At 46.2% G+C, this 24,011-nt stretch overlaps 1 long non-coding RNA gene across 1 annotated transcript; it reads right to left on the bottom strand.

Annotated features, from left to right (window-relative positions):
• Positions 1–14,998: 14,998 nt before the first annotated feature.
• Positions 14,999–18,004, bottom strand: LOC131826004 (uncharacterized). The gene is made up of 4 exons (XR_009351392.1): positions 17,939–18,004; positions 17,788–17,906; positions 15,285–15,504; positions 14,999–15,089 (listed from the first exon to the last, which is right to left on the bottom strand). It is a non-coding gene; the product is annotated as an uncharacterized LOC131826004 (long non-coding RNA).
• Between the last annotated feature and the right edge of the window lie 6,007 nt (positions 18,005–24,011).

Here is a 24,011-nt window from a genome sequence, read left to right as displayed (position 1 = left end):
TTCTCTTTAATACTTTAATTTTCTCTTTAGTTTTTTCTTTTGATTTTTCTCTGTGCAAAATAATACTCAACCATAATCATAAATATGTCTCCTCATTTACAATATTGATCTTTTTATTCCTCTCATTGCATTGATCAATATTTCTAGATCAAAGCTAAATAATAGTGGTTATGGTGAGAATCACTGCCACATCCCTAAGTTAAAGGGAACACTTCTAAGCATTTCTTGACTTAAAAAAAAAATATGTGGCTTGGTAAAATATGACCTAAAATTGCCATTTTAACCATTTTTAAGCGTACAGATCAGTGGCGTCAAGCACATTCATACAGTTGAGCAACAATCTGCACCGTCCACCTCCAGGACTCTATGTCTTCCCCTGCTGGAATACTGTCCCTATCAAATACTATCTCTCCATGCCCTCCCCCACCCCTTGGGAACTACCATTCTGGCCTCTGTTTCTATGAATTTGACTATGCTGGGGACCTCATGTAAGTGGAATCATATGGTATTTGTCTTTTTGTGACTGGTTTATTTTACTTAGCATCATGTCTTCAAAATTAATCCATGTTTTAGCAGGGGCAAGAATTTTTCTCCTTTTTAAGACTCAGTAATATTCCACTGGGTGGATAGATCACATTTTATGTATCTGTTTCTCCTCAAAGGATGCTTGGGTTGTTTCCACTTTTGGCTACTGTGAATAATGCACCTAGGAATGTGGGTGTACATAGGTTCCCCACCTTTTAGTTTGAGATCTATATGGTTGGGAGAGGAACCAGGGCTGTGTGGGCTGAGTCAAGAGTTGGTGGGCATGGATCAGATTCAAGGCCAGTTTTCCAAGTTGGGGATCATGGCAGCACCTGAGGTTGGAGCTGTATAAATGTATCCTTTAATACATTTGAATGGGGCTGTGCCCTTAGAGTGAAAACTAGGGTGACATTGTGGGTTAAAAGCACTTAGACAAGCTAAAATCAGGACCTGATGGATAGGAGGGAAGGATAAGGATAAAAGCAGAGCAATGATGGGGCACCTGGGGCTCAGTCAGTTAAGCATACAACTCTTGGATTTGGCTCAGGTCGTGATCTCAGGGTTGCTAGGTCAAACCTGGCATTGGGCTCCATGCTCAGCATGGAGTCTGTCTGAGATTCTCTCCCTCTGCCCCTCTCCCACTCATGCTCACTCCTCTCTCTCAAATAAATAAATAAAATCTTTAAAAAAAAAAGCATATATGGATGGAACTGGAGGTGGTTTATGCTATGTGAAATGAGTCAAGCAGAGAAAGACAATTATCATATGGTTTCACTCATATGTGGAGTGTAAGGAATAGAGCAGATGACGTTAGAAGAACGAAGGGAAAAATGAAGGGAGAGAGAGCAGAGTGGGAGATGAACCATGAGAGACTATGGACTCTGGGAAACAATCTGAGGGTTTCAGGGAGAGTGGGGAGCACGGATGGGTTAGCCTGGTGATGGGTATTAAGGAGGGCACATATTGCATGGAGCACGGAGTGTTATATGCAAACAATGAATCATGGTACACTATACCAGAAACTAATGATGTACTGTGTGGTGACTAACATAACATTAAAAAAAAAAAAACACAAAAACATAGAGCAATGACCCCATCTGAATACCGGGAGAGTTGGGAATATGAACAAAGCCAGAGGCAGGTACCATGTGGAGACATCACCCCAAGGCAAGACCTCAATCACTGCTTCACCCCCAAATTTTATAAAATGTCTCTGTGGCAAGAACAAAAGCCTAAGTAGCCAATGTGGGCACTGGAATTAGGACCGGGTAAATATTATTTTGAAACTGAGAATGGCAATAACTACCATTTATTGAACCCTTACTGTGTAACAGGAAGAGGAGGGGCTTCACAATCTTTATCCCATTTAATAATCCAGGAAGTTCTTGCACAGAGGATAAAGTTAAGTAACTGGGTTATGATGATGTGTTGGCAAAGTAGCCAGATTCAAGTCTAGTAGACTCCAGTTCTTGGCTCATTCGTAACCACTGGACTCTTCTGCCTCAACTTCTGACCTGAAACTGATAGATCACTGGACATAAGCTTGGTCAGCTGGGGTCATTCACTCAGACTGCACAAGTCTCATAATATATATTCAAGTAACATTGGATTAGATCGTTGATTCATAAACCTGACTTACATTGGAATCTCTTGGATACTTATCAGAATTCTACAGGCCTGGATTAAGCACCCCAAAATTTTGAGTCTTATACTTTGGTAACTGTTATAATAGATATAGGGGAAATATGTTTAATAACATATTGTCAGTAAAAGAGAGGTTCTGTTCTCACATGGAGATATGCCATTGTTTTATGCTGGGTCCCTGGTACTCTGGAAGTAAACATGAGAAGAGCCTGAGTCAGGAACAGTCAATATTGAGGATCTAAGCTGTCTCCTGGAAAGACCATTTAGTTAATGGAGTTTTGTACTGAATTAATCAGAGTTAGCCCTTATATAGCTATCTATCTATCTATACATGTAGATAGATAGATAGATAGATATCTACATATAACTTAATACGGATTCATGATAACATGAAACATGAAACATGAAATCCAGTGGAATACAGACAGATTTATCCATCTCAGTTAGTCACTCTTAGTTTAGGGAGATGTCTCCTCTCTCCACAATCTGGAGTAAGTCATCTCCTGAACCTAATAATGAACATAATGAGACACAAGTAAGAAAGTCTCTTTTTATTGACTATCTCTTATATTATTCTTCTCTTTAAAGTAAGGAGAGAAGAAATTAACTTTTTTTTTTTTTACTTCTTTGGAAGAAGTTATTGATTTATTGGAGCATCAAGGGAAAATAACTTTTGTGAAAGATTTTGTTCCCCAAGATAACAGGGGTGTGAATCCTCTGAGCTCAAAAGAGCAGTGAGTTTGCTGTATAGGTTCTAATAGGTGCCCTCACTAGAAGTTAATTTGTGCTCACCAGCCTAGCGGTTGTGGTCCTCTGTTGGGAAGAAAATGGTTAATGTTTTGGTTTACGTCTATCCACCCACTCTTAGTGAACAAATGTAAAAATGCTTTCATCTTGTCTAATTTAAATGCGGCCCTCCTCTTCGAGTCAGAGTGCTCATTCCCTAAGATAGTGGCCAAGTGGGTAATTCCTGGTTTAGGCTTTGAACATCTGGTGGCCTTTGAATTTGATGGCATGTAATTACAGCAGGGGTAGTGGGACAGTTGGGGATTAAAGGGATGTTGTTTAATCTCCCACCATATGTTCCCATTTAACCTCTTCTCCCTCTCTCTTGCACCTGGGTGCATTGGAAGCATCTCGTGGCTGCTTCTGAAGCCTGTCCCTTGGAGGTTTGCAGTTTAAAGACAGGCTGTCTCTTGCCTTCCAGTACTCAAGTAGTTCTGATTTCACTGTCTCTTGTATTTCCATGCCCTGTTCTCAAGTTCATTAATCTAAGCAGTATGATCTTGACCTAGAAAGTGAGGAATCTCACAATTTATGAAGTCTCCTTGGGAAAAAGTACCAGTTCTGCTTTGTTGCAGTGAGTGCTACCTCATATGCAGACAGATCTTCCTCAGATAACTTTGAATGTCTTCCTGGACGCTGAGTGGGTGGATGGCTGTTAGGAGTTTTCAGAGCCAGACATAAGCCATATGTTTTGGGCTGAAGATATTGGAGCTACCTAGTTTTAAGTGATACTCCCATCAGGTCGAAAGCCAAAGGGTGCATACAAGTCACCAGGTGCTCTATTAGATGTCCTAACTTCATAAATACCTCTGAGTCATCTTCGTAGAGCTGTTCTTAGCACATGGTGGAGCTTACCAGTGGTGGCTATTATAGGGGTGTGAGCATGAGAGTCTGGAGTGCAAACAGTTACTTTAGGAAATAAAGGTAGGTAGAAGAATGTGAGCCAGCAAAGCAGAGACTTACACCCATGTCCTCTGACTTTTTCCCATTACACTACATGTCCTTGTCACTGGGGAGTCTGGTGGCCAAGAACTCGACATGTCAGTCCTCAAGTAACAAAGATTAATGATAATTCTTGTTTTTCACTAACACTCCCAGCCTTTATATGGAACAGAGATGCTGGGAAAATAGAGTAATGAAACAAGCATCCACAAAATTGTAAGTAGACTGGACCATTACTTGGTTCTCCTTGCACTTCTTGAGCTCCTGAGGTGAACACTGGGGACATGAGCCAGGGCACTAGGTGTCACAGGCTAAACAGGAGTATCCAGAGCTCTTTGGAACCCTGTCTCTGAGCTTGTCCTGTAGGCTCTTGCCATGACAGGATTTCAGTCCCAGCTTATTGGACTCTGCCTATTGCCACAAAAAATGGCCTCACCTATGTCCTTGGAAGCTTCTGGTCTGACTCTGGTAGGCTGCACAATGGTCCCTCAAGATGTCCATCTCCTAATCTCTAGAACCTGTGACTGTTACCTTAGGTGGCAGACTTTGCAGAGGTAAATCAATTAAGTATTTTGAGATTATCCCGGATTATCTGGGTGGTCCCTAAATGCAATAACAATAACAAGTGCCTTTATAAGAAAGAGGCCAAGGGGAATTTGACAGACAGGAAAGAGGAGAGGCCCATGTAACCATGGAGTCAGAAATAAGAATGATGTGGCCACCAACCAAGGCATGCTGGTGGCCACCAGAGACTGGAAGAAGCAAGAAATAGATTCTACTCTAGATATTCTAGAGGAAGAGCACACCCCTGTGTCACACCCTGGTTTCAGCCCAGTGATGCTGAGTCCAGACTTCTGGCCTCTAGAATTGGGAGAAGATAAATTTCTGCTCTTTAAAGCCACCGAGCTTTTGGCAATTTGTTATGATAGCCACAAGAAGTGATGTTCTGACTAACAAGAGGTCAAGGGACTCGGGTGTTATTTTTTTCTTTTCTTATATCACCCATTTGGCCATTTGGCTTTTCTATAGAACATAAATTGAGAGTCTAGTATGGGCTAAAAACACTGGGGGGTGGAGAGGCATAAAATGGCATAAAACAAATAATGTGTTGAATCATATTAAATTATATTCAATCATTTTGACCTACAAAGGGGTAGTTTTCAAGACTAAATTATCAGAGGCCATGCAGTCACCACCCAGTTATCTTAGATATTTACTTTGTAGATCTGTACAACATGTACAAAGTCTGAGGCTGCCATGCTACAGGGAAACCACTTGTAGGTGTTCTGGCCAATATCTCCAGCTCAGGTCCCAGGCGACAGTAAATAGTAACACACAGACACATGAGTGAAGAGGTCTCAGAAGAATCCTGCTACCAGATGTTGAGTCACACCTGACCTTCCAGTTGTCCAGATGAGACCCAAACATTCGGGACCCTGGATGCTCTACCCATGCTCTATCCCTCCTTACTTCTTGACTCAAGAATGTGTAAGCCTGATAAAATGATTTCTTTAAGCTGTAAAATTCGGGGATGATTTGTTACACAGCAACAGATCACAAAACAGCCTTTTTTTTTTTTTTTAATGAGAAAAAAGGAAGTATGTCCACAATACTGTTTTATGTTGCATAAGAATGGAGAAAATGAGAATAAAAACATCTAGGAGTATGCTTATATAGAACAACTCTTACTATCCTGGTTCTCCTTCCTTTGGCATCAAAGATCTTACGATTTCAGGGATGAAATGGATATCACAAATGAGAGGCAGTATTAGGTAATGAGCAGTATAAGCAGTCATAACAAGGAAATCCCCAAATACAATGGCTTAAAGAGAATAGAAGTTGGCTTCCCTCTCACATAACAGTCAAAGACATGGAGTAGCTTTTCTCTGTGTGATCGTTCCTGGAAGTTTCTTTTATCTTGTTCCACCATTCCCAAGGACCTGCAGTTCAATCATGTCTCAGCTCAAGGGGAGAGAGAGAGAAAGGGGCTAGCTGATTCTTTTCAACCAAATGAGGTAAAAGTTACATATTCGTTTTGCTCATAGATGCACAGAGCCACACCCAGCTGCAAAGTAAATTGGGCATAATAACTTCTAGCTTGGCCTCCACTGCCCCCTATAACTTTGTTTCTATGGGCAAAGAAAGAGTGAATTTCAGTAGGCAAGACTCAATTTTTAAAATTAACATATAATGTATTATTTGCTTCAGGGGTACAGGTCTGTGATTCATCAGTCTTATACAATCCAAGCACACACCACACCACACACCTTCCCTAGTGTCCCTCACCCAGCCACCCAATTCCTGATCCCCCACCCCCCATCAACCCTCAGTTTGTTTCTTAAGATTAAGAGTCTCTTATGCTTTGTTTCCCTCCCGATCCCATCTTGTTTCATTTATTCCCTCCCTACTCTCATGCCCCCCTGCACTGCCTTTCAAATTTATCATATCAGAGAGTTCATATGATAATTATCTTTCTCTGATTGACTTATTTCATTTAGCATAACACCCTCTAGTTCCATCCATGTCATTGCAAATGGCAGGATTTTTTGTGTGTCTTTTTGATGGCTGCATAGTATTCCATTGCATGCATATATATATATATATATATATATATATATATATGTACACACACACACACACACACACACACATACATATACACCACATCTGCTTTATCCATTCATCTGTTGATGGACATCTAGGTTCTTTCCACAGTTTGGCTATTGTGGACATTGCTGCTGTAAACATTCAGGTACACGTGCCCCTTTGGATCACTACGTTTGTATCTTTAGGATAAATACCCACTAATGTGATTGCTGGCTTGTGGGGTATCTATTTTCAACTTTTTGAAATTTTCACACTGTCTTCCAGAGTGGCTTCATCAGACTGCATTCCCACCAACAGTGCAGGAGGCTCCCCTTTCTCTGCATCCTTGCCAACATTTGCCATTTCTTGACTTTTTAATTTTAGCAATTCTGACTGGCATGAGGTGGTGTGCCATTGTGGTTTATGATTTGTATTTCCCTGATGCCAGGTGATGTTGGGCACTTTTTCATGTGTCTGTTGGCCATTTGGAAGTCTCCTCTGCAGAGATGTCTGTTCAAGCCTTCTGCCCATTTCTTCATTGGATTATTTGTTTTTTGGGTGTTGAGTTTGATAAGTTCTTTACAGATTTTGAATACTAGCCCCTTATCTGATATGTCATTTGCAAATACCTTCTCCCATTCAGTTGGCTGTCTTTTGCTTTTGTTGACCGTTTCCTTTGCAAGACACAATTTTTGACACAGATAAAATGCAAAAGGTCTATGATTGAAATGAAAAGAGGACAGGCCTTGTCACTAGTGGGGGCTTGAAATTTTGGGTTAGGCTTTAAGTAGGAAGCACCAATCACTTGAAGGAAGAGCAGAGTTTCAGCAGTAGATACTCCCTTCAGTAAGTAGGTCAATATGAATGAATGGCGCACTCCTCTGACTCACTTTGACTTATTTTAATCATCATGGTATTTACGCAACTGACCAGTTCCTGGACTCACCTGGGGTCTAGAATTGTGGTGAGCAGGCAGAACTGCTGTGCCTCAGGAGACAGGGTGGAGAGGCTAGCTGGGACTGGGCACTGCTTGGCTGTGGGAATGATGGGAAAGAGGACCTCTGGTTGGTGAGATGAGAAGGGGAAAGGTATGGCTTGTTGAAGAGTGAACTGTAAGTTTAACACATATAAGCTTTCCCATTCTGCCTTACAGTATTGTCTGGAAATTCCACACTGCCCTTTGAAGTTCAAGGGAAGGTCACTTATTTGCAGGAATCTGAAGAGGAGGGTTGGGATTAATATGCACCAGTCCCAAGGCTCAGTCTCTGATTACTATCAAGTATGAAGAAATAGTTCCATCTTCATACCATCATGCATTTCATTTTCGAAATGAACACCGACTCCGTTAAGGGAAACACGTTTAAGGCACGGAAAAGTAAACTTTGAGTATCTTCTATTTCTGATGTTTCTTTGGGAGTTCTTCTCTGGCGACAGTGAGAGGAATTCCCGAGGAAGGCCAGTTTAGCAGATGCGTTTGCGTTGTGTTCAACTTCAGAGGCGTGGGTTCCATCCGTGAGGACGTCCGGCATGCTGGCGTGTTGCTGTGGAGCCAAGAAAGGAACGTTTCTAAGTTGCTTCCTAAGAACTGAGCTATCATAACGCTAATTTCTCCTCAATTTCAACCATTTCTGAATTGGAGTCTTACGATTTCATACTTACCTGGTACAAAGCATATATGCTTTTTTCCCCATTTATTTTCAACAGAGAGGATGAAGGTAGGCTTGATAGAATAGTATTCTATCTGGATAAGCTAACTGTTTAAACAAATTAACTCCCACTTCCCAATGACTTAACACAGGTTTATTTCTAGCTCATGTGAGTCTGATGGGGTTCCCTGGTTTTCCTGGCGGGTTTCTCCTCCAGAGGCTAGCTAAAGGATACAGGTTTCTATCATCAAGTGACTCTCAGAGTCCTTCACGTTTGATGCCATGGCTGGGAGAGGTGGAATGTGGACCGTTATGCGGCTCTGCTCCAGGACCAGAAGGAAGGCGCATTGCACCGTCTTTAGTTGGCCAGACCCATTCGGGTAGTCCCAACCAGACTGCAAAGCAGGTTGGAAGTTGTAGACTTCCATGTGCCCAGGAAGGTATCTTGGGACTTCGTGTGCAGCCAGCTAGTTTCTGGCTTTCGTAATTAAGGAGGCTTTTATGTCATTGATGATGATCAGTCACGTGTGTAACTCCCACAGGGCAGCATGCATGCTGTTCTTTTGTTCCTCTAGGGCAGAGATGGGGTCACGATACAGGTCATGGTGCACGCTCGTCATTGCTGTGTGTGAGGCTCATCTTCATTGGTCCCCACCCCCGTCACGTCAGCTCCTCTTCTTCCTCTCTCGCTGGTAGCTGCCCACTTCAGTGTGTCTACCGTACGTCCTTGGGTATTCGTGTATCCTGTAGAACAAGCAGTGTGGGACATCTTCCCCAACCCTTGCTTTCAGTATTCACTGCATTTCACCTGTGGTCTCTCCTTGTGGTTTGTGTTACTTTGACTGCTCGTGATTTTGATACCCTCTTGCATATATTAATCTATAATTGCTTCTTCATTTTTTCTACAGGGTCTTAATTTCCTATGGCTTTTTAAAAATTTATTTTCAGTATAACAATATTCATTATTTTTGCACCACACCCAGTGCTCCATGCAATCCGTGCCCTCTCTAATACCCACCACCTGGTTTCCCCAACCTCCCACCCCCCGCCGCTTCCTATGGCTTTTTATTTTATTTTTTTTGAATGATTTTATTTATTTACTTGTCAGAGAGAGAGAGAGAGAGAGAGAGAGAGAGAGAGAGAGAAGCAAACAGAGGGAGAAGCAAGCTCCCCGCTGAGCCGAGAACCTGATGCTGGACTCGATTCCAGGATCCCAGGATCAGGACCCGAGCGAAAGGCAGATATCTGACTGACTGAGCCGCTCAGTGTCTTTTTCTATGGTTTTTAAAAATTGGTTTATAACAGTCCATATGTATTCTAGACACTAATATGCCATTGACTTTTGATGCAGCAAGTGTTTCCTCTTAGCCTGTTTTCCCCCGGGAACTTTGTGGTGCTCGTCACTAATCGAGAAGCTTTAATTCTGATGTCATCACCTTGATCCATTAACACATTACTTTGTAGTTTATTCTTTTTGGTTCCTCTTGTGCTAATTTTGAGTCATGAAGATACATTCATGTATCTTAGCAATTATTTTTAACTTTTAAGATGTTAAAGTGTCTGGGGATGACATTTTTATAGGGGATCAGCTGGGAATACAGCTTTATTTTCTCCACAGCAATTCGATTTCTTGCAAGTCATCTGCTAAAGAGTTCTTCTCCCCCCATCGCTCTGTGGTGCTGTCTTTGTCGTGCATAAAGCTGGCATGGGGCCATCCCTGAGCTCCTTCAGATGTTCCATTGGTCTATCTGTCCAAATCTGTACCAAAACCATCTTGTTTTTGTTACAATGGTTTTCTCCAGTCCAGTCTGTCCTGCTCCTTACCTCGCTCTTCATTTTCAAGAAGCATTTTGTCAATTCATGGATCTTTATCCCTTCGTATAAATGTTAGAGTTCTTACGTTGGACATAAAAAATCTAGTTGGAATGTTGATTAGGATTGCACTGAATATACATATGAATTTAGGGATAATTGGTATAGCTACCCTATTGAATTGGTTAATTGCTATATTTACTATATTAGGTGAACTGCATTGTGCTAATTTATACCAGAAACATGGCATAGCATTTCTTCAGATGATTAGATGAAATGTTTTCCATAAAGGCATCTTGTCTTCACTCAAGCTAGTGTTTTAAAGAATGGGTACCCCTTCAACAAAATTCAGCTGGGGACACATTCACGTGAGGAGCTTCTGTCAGGTTCCATCCCCAGTGTCTGTAGAAGCGTGTCCCTCTCAGCCGGGGTTGGCATGCCCTACTTCCATCTCCAACCTTCCCCTTAGATGGAGCTCTTCAGAACGTTTAAAAGCGCCAATCAATTCAAATAAATTAATTGCATCCTGAGGATATGATTTAAGACATGAACTCTGCCTGAGTGGAAACATTGCAGCATGTTTGCAGCCTGACAAGGCTCCCACACTATTAACACTCCAGGCAGCTCTGAAACCTTTGCTGTGCTTATCAGAATAACGCGTCTGGAAACAAGAAGGCTGCAGTGAGTGCTCTTTTGGAGCAAGACTCGGAACTCCTGAAACTTCTCCACCAGCCCAATTCTGCAGCAGAGAAAGGAGAACGTATACCACAAGTGAGTCCAGGTCCAGCCAAGGATGGTGGGAGGCTGCTGCAGATTTTGTCCTGAATGCCTGTGTTCATGAAGAACAATAAAATTTAATTCAATAAAATTTTATTCTTCTCCAACATATGTTGATGACAATATTTTTCTTTTTTAAATTTTTTTTTATAAACATATAATGTATTATTAGCCCCAGGGGTACAGGGTGACAGTATTTTTCTAGGCATAACACAGTCTGCAGTAAAGTGAACTCTGGGAAGTTGGGCCACACTTGACCTGTGACTTTACATACTTCCGACCCTACTATCCAGGGGCCCAATTTGAAGGGAATGGCACTCAAATTTTTTGGTTAGATTCGGCTTAGGGGTTGTTAAGAGGTGAATTGTGTCCCCCCAAATTCATATGTTGAAGCTCTGATCCCTGGTACCTCAGGATGGGACCCTATTTGGACACGAGGCCTTTATGGAGGTGATCAGTTAAAATGACGTCATGAGAACGGGCCCTAATCCTTTCTGACTGGATCCTTAGGAGAAGAGAAGAACATGGATGCACACAGGGACCCTGTGAGGACACAGGGAGAGATGGACTCTACGCGCCCAGGCGAGAGACCTCAGGAGGAACCAGCCCTGCCCATGCCTTGACCTTGGACATGCGGCATCCAGGACTGTGGAAAAACCCCTGTGTGAGCCCCCAGTCTGTGGTGTTTGCTATGGCCTCCTGAGCCGCCTGGCTGCCCGTATGGAGAAGGACCACAGAGTTACAGGAATATGGGTCAGTTTAGATTTTTACGAGCTGTGTCTGCAACCTGGTGGTTCTCTGTCTTTGTCTGGTCCTTCTGCAAACCCCTGGGCTCTTGGTGTAAATAAAGAGAGTAAAGAGGGGCGCCTGGGTGGCTCAGTGGGTTAAGCTGCTGCCTTCGGCTCAGGTCATGATCTCAGGGTCCTGGGATCGAGTCCCGCATCGGGCTCTCTGCTCAGCAGGGAGCCTGCTTCCTCCTCTCTCTCTGCCTGCCTCTCTGCCTACTTGTGATCTCTGTCTGTCAAATAAATAAATAAATCTTTAAAGAGAGTAAAGAGATTGGTGTGGGTCCGAGGAAGGAGGACTAGTGGGTGGTCCGGGGTGCACGATAATGGGGACCCAGGAGCTCTATCTATCTAGACATCGGCTCACCTGCTCCTGCTTTTCCAGCAAACTTGAAGAGGGCTTCTTCTATCTAGAGGGTAAGTGGTGACTTTCTAGAGAATTCTGAGGAAAGAGGGTGCACTGCTCCCACCAGGACCATATTTGGAGGATTCGTGTAGGACACAGGAAGGGTCATTACGGTGGTGCCAGGGTCTGGGTGGTAGACAGGACCTGTGGGCAGCACAGCAGGTCCCAGGGAAGCTGGCTGGGGCAGAGCAGAGCCCAGGCCTCCCATCTGAGAGCAGGGAGGTTCAGTGAAAGATGGATTTCGCAGCACGGAGGAAGCACAGGCTGGAGAAGAGGCTAGGCATGGGTTACCGGGAGCCTGTTTGGTGTGGGGTCTGGGGTCTGGGGTCTGCTGGTCGGAGGGCTGAGCCGCAGGTGCAGGAACCTGACTGAGCTCCTGTCTCAGCTCCTAGGAAGCAGAGAAGTCACTTGAGCCATGCAGGACATCGGCTCACCTGTTCCTGCTTTTTCAGCAACCTTGAAGAGGGCTTCCTCCTGACTGAGGCCCTGGGGAAGGTTCCAGACGGGACACCGAGCCCTGGTCCAGTCACATCAACCACTGATCTGGGACGTGTTCACGCTGCCTTTCCTGGACACAGAGCTGCTCTGGGCGCTTGGGTGGGGCCTGGCCGGCAGATGTGGGGAGCAGAGTCTGCTTCTGGACGGCGAGGGGTCAGGGAGAGGACAGCAGGAGGCCAGACACGGACGGAGCTGCTAACAGTTTTGGGGGGATTTGCAGGGGGGACTCTGCTCCCTTGTGGAGGTGCCCCTCGGGGCGGGCAGCGCGACGGGACGTGTGGGTTCCGTCCACAGGGAGACAGGAGGCTGTCAGCAATATTACAAAACCCGAAACTGTAAGATTTGAAAACAAACAATTATTTTAGCAGAAAATGAGAGACCAGCTTCAAGTTTTCTTGTTAAGGGCTTGTTTCTAAACAGCTGAATAATTACTGTCGTCTATTTAAGATTTCCAGATGGTTTCTAAAATTTTCTGCTTTCTTCAGAATTTCTCAGTCTTTTTACACTTGTCTCAAAGATTGCTGTAACATTTCTAATTGGATCATTGCATTTACAACAAACATTTCTGGAAGGCCCCCTCTGCTAAGGGCTGGTGAGTGAGAAGCATACTGACTTCCAGGGTTATTTTAAGAAGAGATGGTGCTTGTATGATTCAGCGTTTTTAGGATTTTTTTTCATTCTCTTTATTATTAAGTCGATATCTACAAATCTCACACGGATTTAGTAAATAATCTAATTATCTAATTCTGGACCAAATAGAACATTTCATACTCCTGCCATAAATGGTATTACAAGTTGACTTCAAAACAGCTTAGTAAATACAGGTGCTTTCTTATTCTACATTAGGATTGTGACTGTTTCTATTCTTTTGCAGAAAAATTAAGTCTTTTTTGAAGAGTCTCCAGTTTCTGATTTTTCACTCAGAGAATTAAGCACAACTATCTCAAGTTTCTGGAATGGTCGTGACCTTTTCTGTTATAAATACTCATCATTGACGTTGTGTTTCAGGGTCCCAGGGCCGGGGAACTCCGCGGATGTAGCCCTGACCCACGTTCCCAGCCTCCCTCACCCCGCTCATGTGTCTGACTCCACGTGCCTGTGTCAGAGGCCGCTGAGCCTCCCGCCTTTTCCCAGCACAGCCTCGAATTTTCTGCATTCTTCCATTCCCTTTCTGCGGATTTTACAGTCTGCCCTGAGGCCCTCACCAAATATGTTTGTGTATTCATTGTGTTAAATGAATTTAACCTGCCTTTGTGTATTCATTGCATTAAAACAAAGATATTATTTACTTATTTTGAGAGAGAGAGAGAACTGCAGGAGCAGGTGGCGGGTGGACCGAAGGGGAGGGAGAAGCAAGCGCCCCGCCGAGCAGGAGCCCTACTCGGGGCTCGATCTCAGGATCCTGCGATCGGGACTTGAGCTGAAGGCAGACGCCCAACCCACTGAGCCACCCAGGCCGCCCCTAGTCATACGTTTTAAATTTTCTTTTGAGCAAACATATTTCCACTTTTAAAAAAAGATTTTAGGGGCGCCTGGGTGGCTCAGTGGATTGAGCCGCTGCCTTCGGCTCGGGTCATGGTCTCAGTGTCCTGGGATCGAGCCCCGCATCGGGCTCTTTGCTCAGCAGGGAGCCTGCTTCCTCCTCTGTCTCTGCCTGACTCTCCGCCTACTTGTGATCTTTCTCTCTGTCAAATAAATTAATAAAATCTTAAAAAAAAAAGATTTTATTTGTTTATTTGACAGACAGAGAGAGACAGCGAGAGAGAACACAAGCAGGAGGAATGGGAAAGGGAGAAGCAGGTTTCCTGCTCAACAAGAAGCCCGATGCGGGTTTGATCCCAGGATCCCGGGATCATGACCTGAGCTGCAGGAAGACTCTTCACTGACTGAGCCACCCAGACGCCCCTCACATTTCCATTTTGAATTATAGATATGTTTCTATAGAGATACATTTCTGTTGCTTTTGATAAATTATAATCTTTGAAGACTATGACTGTTAAAGATAGATAGACGACGGATGGATGGAGATAGAAATATAGAAAAAGATACAGAAATAGACACAAACACAGGTACAGGTACAGATATCCCTCTTCAGTAGAACGTGTGCCCCGTGAGGACAGAGAACGCTGTCTGCTCTGAGCCCTGCAGCATTCCCAGCATCTAGAATGCACCTGTCCTGAGTTAAACACCCACCTGTGGGTCCACTGTGCACCCGGAGCTCTCCCTGGCATGGCGCCCACTCACACCGGGATCACCTGCTCACCGGCCCCCTCCCCGGTGCATCCCGAGCTCCTCTGAGGGCAGGCCTGGCCATCATTTACTGTTGTGTTCCCATATCTTTCAATATGTGATTGACAGTGATAAACATGCATGTATCCGGGGTGTCCCCGGGGACGGAGAGATGTAGGACAAGGACGATCAGAGGCAAAGCTCATGGCTCAGTCACTCACTCCTTCGTGTCCTCACACAAATGTCCCTTTAGGAGTGAGGTCTCCTGGGGATGTCCCTCTGAAAGTAAGACCAGGATGCTTCCCCACTCAACACTGCCTTTTCACCTTTATTTTCCTCCAAAATCCTAACATGGCCGCAACATATGCTTATGGTGTTTTTCTTTCCCAGCTCCGTGAAGTCAGGGACTCTGTCTTCTCTCGCTGCATGGATAGCAGGTTCTTGAAATGTTTGCTGCATGAATGGAAGCCTGAAGTATGTTATCAAAATATACCTTAGGAATCATTAAAGACTTTTTATGATTTTTTCAATAAACATTTAAAATATATGTAAATAAAAACATCTAAAATAAATTAAAAAAAACTTGAAAAATGGGAATATAAGTACTATTTTCTTGATAGACTGCAGTTAGCTGGTGAGATTCCTTACGCCGTGTGAGGTGTCCCCTGGAAAGGGCTTCCCGTTAGCTGGACGGAGCAGCTGACATTGGTCACGCCCACCTCAGGACAGTCTGGAACAAGGGCTGACAGCAGGTGGGTCACTAAGGTGGCTTTTTCTTTGCCAGCAATGGTTTGCATTAACAGTTCTAGCAACCCGAAACAGGTAGCAGAGCAGGTGCCTGGGCGTGGCCCGTTCTCAGTAGGTGATCCTTGAATGAAAGAGTATTGGTAAGAATACAGTTCTTCAGTGCTCTCCAGAATCACAGGCTTCATAAATTACTTCTGAGGCTTCTTTATGTCACATAAATTCTTCTAAATTAAATGCAGAAAACATGACTGCAAACATGTTACAAGGGATGCTTCTCTGTTACCGTAAAGTTTGCAAAGGGTCGGTAGCTCACGGGAGGGGACATGGAACGTGTGCAGCCCGCATGTAACTGGAGTGGTGACTGTGTTAGTAAATAGGAATGGTCGGGTCTGCCAGCGTCCACGTGTGGGAAGGCTTGGGGACGCTCTACTGTCTTCGTAGGAGCTAGAGACCCAGTGTCCAGGCAACCCATATGAAGGGGAGCCTGAAGCGTGGCCGCTGTGACTCTGGTGGCACTTTCTGCATGAGGACATGGGCACTGACACGCCACACGACCTATCGCTTCTGGTTAATGTATGTCTTTAGCCTAGTTTTTATGGGTGCTGCAGGCTGTGCCGTTAGCAGGTGTCAAATATGAATTTGCACGTAAGATGTAAATTTGCCAGGACCTTGCCAAATTTCTCATGATCCCCTCTATTCTCCTGCATTAAAAAACAACACCTCTTTTTAAAGAATACATAATACATAGTTGGGGGCTACATGTTAAATTTAGAGTTGAAAGGAAAGGCTGTAGTGAAAAACTGAACCAAGGGATGGTTTGGTGATTTTTTTTCCATTGGTATGTGATACCGGCTAGAAAAGCTAATGGTTTGCTCAATGCGTGCACACACACGTGCACATTTACACTCACACACACGAGTGCACAGGCACAGGTGCACATACATGCCCACACACTCCCACATATGCCCACTCACCCATGTTCAAAGGCACCCACACCCACACATGCACACATGTGCACACGCACACCTGAATGCAGATGTGCACATATGTGTAAGTGCACATCTCAAAGCATAGGCACATGCGTTGGTGTACACACATGTGCATAGCTGTACCCACACGCACATGTGCACATGCAGACACCACCCACACACCCACTCATGCACACACAATGCACACGTGCACACACAATGTGCAGAAGGCAGATGTGGACATGCACACACATGTACACACATGCACACAGGGGCACACACACAGATGCACACGCACGCATGTGCACACACACGTACACACATGCACACAGGGGCACACACACGCACACAGGGGCACACATGCACTCATGCACATGAAGGCGGCACACACACACACTCAGTCATGCTTACATAGTGCACACAGTGCACACACAAGGTGCACAAGGCACGTGTACACATGCACACAGGGGCACACACACATGCATACACATGCAGGCACACACTTGTGCACACACACACACATACACACGCTCATGCCCTTCCAGCAACCTAAGCCCAGTCTCCCTGCTGAATCTGCCCCCACAGGCCCACCTTCTGCTGACACAAAGGTCCACATGGGCTCCTGGCCCCAAGCTCAGCTGGACGACTGCACCCCAGGGCTCCCCCGCTGAGCGCGGGCTTCCAGGTGGAGCTGCAGCCCCTCGTGCTCCTCTCTGGGTCCTTTTGTGCTTTGATTTCTCGCTTCTCTCCTTCTCTCCCTCTTCCCCACCCCCCCACTTCCCGTGCTCTCCCTGAGCTTCCTTCCTTCCAGAAGTTCAGAAGGAGAGGAGAGGCGCGCCTTTCCTCGGGGTATGCTCCAAGCCCCGTTTTTTGTGGGGACTTGGCCCCCCATTGTTTGAGTGAACTTCTATAGGGGACTTTGCGGGAGGGTGTCCCCTGTGCGCCCACGCCTCCTTTCTCCCCTGCTTGGAGCACCTCAGCCCTTGTCCCCCTCGGAGCTGTGAAGATAATGGGGTTGGATACGGAGGGTCCCTCAAAGACCGTGGTCCCTTCATTCCTGGGAACGCCGTGAATCTCTCTTCGGCTCTGGAGGGGGTGAGCGGCAGATGGAGAGGAAGGCGCGAGGGACCGTTTCTGCTGGGCCCCCGGCCCCCCCCCCCCAAGGCCGCCCCAACCCCTCTGGAGCCTGGCCTTGTCCCCTCCCCAGCCCACAGCCACCCGTGGGTGGCAGCTGTGGCCCCTCTGTGGCCAGGGCCCGTGGACCCCGCCGACAGCGCGAATGTGCCAGGTTGACCAGGGAACACGCGACCGGCCCGTGATGTGCTCTTCCCGTCGCTTGTCCTCACTGGCGCCATCTCCCTTGTGGCTGTTATTTCTGTTATTGTGGGAAAATACGCATTACGTAAAATGTACCATTTGAGCCATTTTTCAATTACCGTTCAGCGGCCCCGAGGACATGCGTGTCGTGCAACCGTCACACCGTCGTGTGTGAGCCGCTGTCCACACAGGCCTCCCCATGCGTTCTTTCCTGCTCTCTGTCCGTCCGCGACGGGATCTTTCCTGCTCTCTGTCCGTCCGCGACGGGACTCAAACCGCAGGAGAGGCTCCAGACCACGGCTCTGCGGGAAACTGGCCGAGCCCCCGAGCTCTCCGGGGCTGATGGCACCGGCTCCCTTACCGCTCAGGGCCGGCAGAGGGCGCCGGTGGGCCAAGCCTCGCGGATCCCTCTTCCCTGCGCATCACCGCCCCGAAGCCGAGGAGGAGGCAGGGGCGGCCGGGGCCTGCGAGCGGGGCAGCATTTACCCAGCAGAAGCTCCACACTATGTCAGGAAGGCTGAGCCAAGCAATGTTTTACCTGTTCAAAGTTAACTTCTCCCACCCATATTTACTGGGGAAAAAAATCAAGGAAGAACAGTTCTTCCCTCCCTTTGGGAAGGCTCCTTTCTTTGATTCCGAGGCTTTTTGCCCCAGAGGATAGTTAGTAGCATTATTGGGGTATTTAATGTAATGTAATGTAATGTAATTTTTAAAAAAAGATTTTGTTTATTTATTTGACAGACAGAGATCACAAGTAGGCAGAGAGGCGGGCGGAGAGAGAGGAAGGGAAGCAGGCTCCCCGCTGAGCAGAGAGTCCGATGCGGGACTCGATCCCAGGACCCTGAGATCATGACCCGAGTCAAAGGCAGAGGCTTAACCCACTGAGCCACCCAAGCACCCTAATTTTATTTTATTTGTAATATTTTATTTGTTTATTTGACAGAGAGACACAACGAGAGAGGGAACACAAGCAGGGGGAGTGGGAGAGGGAGAAGCAGGCTTCCCACTGAGCAGGGAGCCTGATGCGGGGCTCGATGCCAGGACCCTGGGATCATGACCTGAGTCAAAGGCACACGTTTAATGACTGAGCCACCCAGGCACCCCTATTTGGGTATTTTAAACTGGGTGGGCAGTTCCTGGGTGTTGAGAGCCACCCAAGTCAGGGAGAAAGATCCGTGCTGGCTTGCCAATCCTGGTGTGAAATTTAATGTGAGCTAGAGAAAGTGAAGACATGGAGCGAACTTCTTGTGTCTGGAAGGGGTCATGTCCACAAACGCCGGGGGTCACTGCCACTCAGTGTCTCTCTGTGACACACAGCCGCTCACTATTCTCATTACAGGAGACAAAGAAATCCGGACTCCCAAGCTCCTTGTTCCAAAGTGAAGTCGGTTGTGAGGAACAGAGGGCCAGTCCATCTGCACGGAGCGTCTGTATGGGCAGCCACGTCCCACAGTCCATGGGCAGCTGGAATGTTTTTAGCCCATCGCCCAAGGTACATGGAAGAACTTTTTCCGAAAAAAGAACCCTGACAATTATAGCCACAGACAAATACAAACGGATGGGGATTGTCAACAAAAAAAGGTAAAAAAGACAACCTAATTATTTTAAAACCTGATCACCTAGAATTTGTTGACAAGAAAATACAACACAAAGCAAAAAAAAAAAAAAAATCCACCCCCCCAAAAGGGCACAATCCTTAACATACCTTTCCTAGGAAAGCCTCATTACCATAACAGATGAAGAAGTCCATTTCTCCTCGCGCATTCACTGTTCCTTATCTACGGACACTCTCAGAGCTAAGGGCAACAAAACAAAACAAGCAGCAGCCAACACCGAAAACCTTGTCTGAGTTGCTTCTCATCATGCCGGTTTCAACTGCAATTGTTTTCCAGACCATCTCGCTGTGCTGTCAGCCAACACGCACTGAACTTGGCGATTCTCTGGCTTTCTTATCCCTCCCTGGGAAATGAAGTTCTCTATGCAAATGATAGCCCTCTGCCTGACGGTCTTGGGTCCATGTAATGGGGTTGCTGACATTTCTCTGACCTGCTAGTGGAATAATTAGGTGCTCCAGTTACCAAGCAACGGCAAGTCGGATGACCCAGGAGCAGAGAGTCCTGGGCAGACTCGGTGGAGGGATGGAGTCCACTTCCGGAAGAGTGTGCACCAGACGCAGGGGTGGTGATCCCTGCCATGGTGGCTGACACAGTCAGGGGCCAGCTCACCTCCACTGTCCCCAGGCATGGCGCCGATGGGATGCCAGCCTGCCCACCACCGGTCCCTGTTTGCCTGCTCTTCACCTACCAGCCCGTGTGCAGAATTCAGTGAAGGCTTTGCAATGGTTATTGAGTTATTTACTTATTCTGTTATGATAAACGCCCACACACGAAACATGAGATCTACCCTCTTGACAAATATTTAAGTGTCAGGTACAGTGTTGTTACTGTAAGGACCGTGTTGCAGGGCCCATCCCTGGAATGTTTTCTTGCCTAATTGTCACGGTGCACGTGACCCAGCAGCTCCCCACTCTCCCTCCCCCGGCTCCTGGCAACCACCGTGTTCTCTCTGCTTCTGTGAGTCTGACCACCTTAGCTCCCATGCACAAGGGCAGTCGTGCTGCATTTGTCCTTCTGTGACTGGCTTGTTTCACTCAGCATCACGGCTGCTCAAAGATCTCGGTCCTGGGAGGAGACACCACCTGTTCATCGAGACCGACCCCATGCACTGCCAGGGGTGGTGGGTCGTCCTGATTGACAGGTTTTGTGATTCAGACAGCACAACCCCTGAGAGGAAAGAGTACAGCACCAGAAGATGTCCTGTAAACCAAATAACTTCTTAATGTGGCATATCAAGAGTGGCCCAGAGCTAAAGACCATCACGCTAAGTCGTATTTATATATGCAGATAGATCAGATGTCATATCAGATAGATATACATGTAGATACCTCAGACAGATACCTGAACATGTCTGTGGGCTCAGGAAAAAAACCTCCCAGACCATAAAAACTATATCCTGGATATCAACTGTGATGGTGACTGGTGTAGACATTATGGGATTATAAAGAACTCTCGATTATTTGTATGCTTTTCTATATTTTTCAAATGTTCTACTATCAATGTTACCTTTATACTAGCAAATACAGACATGTAAGCTTGTACGTAAGTAAATTATGTTTATGTGCGTGTTTTGTCCAGGGGTTTGCGTCGGAAGTGTGGTTCTCTTTGTAAAAATGAGTTATTACCACATAAATCTATTTATTCAAGGGAGAAGTAAAAAAAAAGAAAAATCTATCTTGAGCAGTGACCTCAGCTGCGTAGAAAACAGAGGGGATTATCCACAGGGCTCAGACTCAGAAACCAGGAGACCTTGTTACTGTGGCTACTCACTTCAGGGACCTTTCTGAAACAGATTCTCCAGCCATGATTCATCTGTGTGAGAGCCAAGATTCCCTGAGCACTCACCGTGTTCCAGACCTGCTAACCATTGTCCCTGCCAATCCTACACCCAGCCCATGAGGCAGGTTCTGCTACTGTCCCCATTTTCCAGATGGGAAAAAAGAGGCACAGAGTGACCAGGTGATCTGGAGAAGCTGCCGGCAATGAGGAGTCCAGGGGCCTCCAGAACCCACGCCTCCACCATCAGGCTGGGCTGCGCCTTCAGATGGGTAGATGGGTCACAGAACACCCCACAGGGATGTGTGGGCTTAAAAAGTCAATGGCATTGGAGGGGACCTTGGACAGGAATGAAATGGCATAGCGAGATTAGCTATTTACAATTTATTTACCATGTTAGTTCTTGAGGTAGAGTCCCTACATTTGGGTCCTCCTGGGTGGGGCGAGAAGCTGCCTCCTTTCAGGATCTGCGTGGACACAGCCACGGTCTGTCCAGTGTCTTTGACTGTGGTCTCTTCCTGTTGTTCTGGTGTCCAGCTGGCCTGTGTGGGTGGGAGTGACAAGGGCCTTCCCATAGGCCAAGGAGGATATACCAAACGGGACTCTGCCATGGCCATGGCCAAGCTGGGAGTGGGGCTGGGGGCTGGGGCATGCTGGGAAGGACTCCAAGATCCTGGCTCTTCATTATTTCCCTGGTGGCAGAAGCTTGACGCTACGTTCGTGCTAAGGTTTAGCCCATATGCGCCCGGAGTAGGTGGTATGTTGACTGACTTATATCCATATTCAAGAGTGTGGCTGTCTTCTCAGTCAGCTTGAGTTACTTTACCAAAATACCACAGACTGGGTAGCTTGTAAACAACACAAATTTATCTCTCACAGTTCTGGAGTCTGGGAGTGTGAGATCCGGGTGCCAGCATGGGCAGGTTCTTGGTCGGGGCCCTCCTTTGGTTTACAGATGGACGGCTTCTTCCTGTGTCCTCACATGCCAGAGAGGGGAGCTAGCCAGCTCTCTGCCCCTGCCCCCCTTTTAAAAAATATTTCATTTATTTATTTGCAGAGAGATCACAAGTAGGCAGAGAAGCAGGCAGAGAGGGCTCTCTCGCTCATTAGGCTCAGCAGGGAGCCCAATGGGGGACTCGATCCCAGGACCCTGAGATCACGACCTGAGCTGAAGGCAGAGGCTTAACCCACTGAGGCACCCAGCCCCCCTTCTCTGGCCCCTTTTTATATGGGCACAAGTGCCATATAATGAGGCCATCTCTGGCCTCATTACCTCCCAGAGGCCACCTCCAAATACCATGATACTGGGATCCTGGTATCAACAGATGAATTTTGGGGAAACATAAGATTTGGTCCATAGCAGTGGTGGGTATGAAATATTTCCCTGCTGGTAGGTTTGACGAAGTTCCACATCAATAATTTTAATTAGTAACCGCTCTAGAACAGTAACAGTAAAATCAAGTTCATCTTTGTTGTCAACACAGAACCACCTGACCCTAAAAACACAGGTTCTTTGAAAGGTACAGCTCGGTTGACTTTAGACATGTCATGTTTGAAACAGCAGTGGGATCTCAAAACTGATCAAGCCCTAAAGCCACACGGTCAAACAACTTTGAAAGAGGGTCCTGGAATTGCGAGCTCCAGCCATTGTTAGTCACTGTGAGACTTTCGATGATTACAGCAACTCCAAAATGTTTCCTAGACTAAATCAAACTAATCCTAACAACTTTGTTTTCTTTTGATCATTGTACATTAAAAAAAAAAAAAAAAACACGACACTCCCTAGCTATTTTTTCTTCCACATGTTGTGCAAAGTCTTTTTGGCTGAAGGCAAGAACATTCCCTGGTGCTCTGTACAGAGGTCCGTCTCTGGTGGGATCTAAGCTCCTGTTTACTCAGTTGACAAACATTTATTGAAATGCAAACAGGGAGCAGAAGATACTTCTCTGCCCTCCAGAATCTCACAACCCAGTGGAGACACTCACAGCCATCAAAATAATTTCTCTGTGTGTATGTGTGCATTTGTGTATACCTGTGTGTGCATGTGTGTGTGCATATGCATTTGTGTGTGAGGCTGAGAGGCAGCTCGGGTCAGGGTTTAACAGATTAAATTCATTTTTAGACTAAATTCATTTCACCATGGCTTTGGGGCTGTCCTGGCCCAGCCAGAGCTGAGCACAAACAAGGTCTGAATTATGTGCAATTAGAAGCTTCCCTCCCCTCCGTCTGGCTTTGTCCTCATCGAATCTTGTTTCTTGCTCTCATGGCCATCATCTACCCTGGCATCAGCTTAGCAGAACAATGTCCATGAAATTAAATTCACAAAGGTCTTGGCAGCTTATTCTGATATATTTCAGCCCTGATGATGCGGATGCAGGGCAGGGGGCCAGCCCCCATCTGTGGACCCTCATGTGAACTTTGGGGTGGGGTTCTGGGTGGGGAGGGGAGCAGGAGGCGAGGGGATGCACAGAGAAACTCTGTGCATCGTTGGAAGCCCTCAGATTCCTTCTTCTGGAACTTTAAGTCCCTCGTCTTAAGTAAGGAAGAGAGACTTTTCATCAAGTCAGGCCCAAAGGTTAGTAAGTTGCTTCAAGACACCCAGTGTGTTAGGAACCCAGGATCGCAGGAGCTATATCCATGATCATGTTACTTAGAGCTGGACAATCTCCACCATCCATATATTGTCCCCTGCCTCCTTTTCCTAGCTGAACGATTTGGTATAAAACAGAGGCACGAAAGGTGATGGCGTTGAGCATTTTGGGGGATGAGCTACACAACAAGCCTTTCAATTCCCAAGAACATAGCTTGTTCTCTGCAAAATACACGGCCCTGTTCGCTTGTCAACTTAGCCGTTTCTGTTCTGATACCACCTCCTTTCTGATCTCGCATCCAGTATGCTAAGGGGAGCCAAGAACGCAAATCTCCTTTCTAAAGCGGAAACTGTTAATATT

This window comes from Mustela lutreola, chromosome 2, assembly GCF_030435805.1.
Source record: "Mustela lutreola isolate mMusLut2 chromosome 2, mMusLut2.pri, whole genome shotgun sequence".
NCBI classification, from domain to species: Eukaryota; Metazoa; Chordata; class Mammalia; order Carnivora; family Mustelidae; genus Mustela; species Mustela lutreola.
This window is presented reverse-complemented; position numbering and strand designations above follow the sequence as displayed.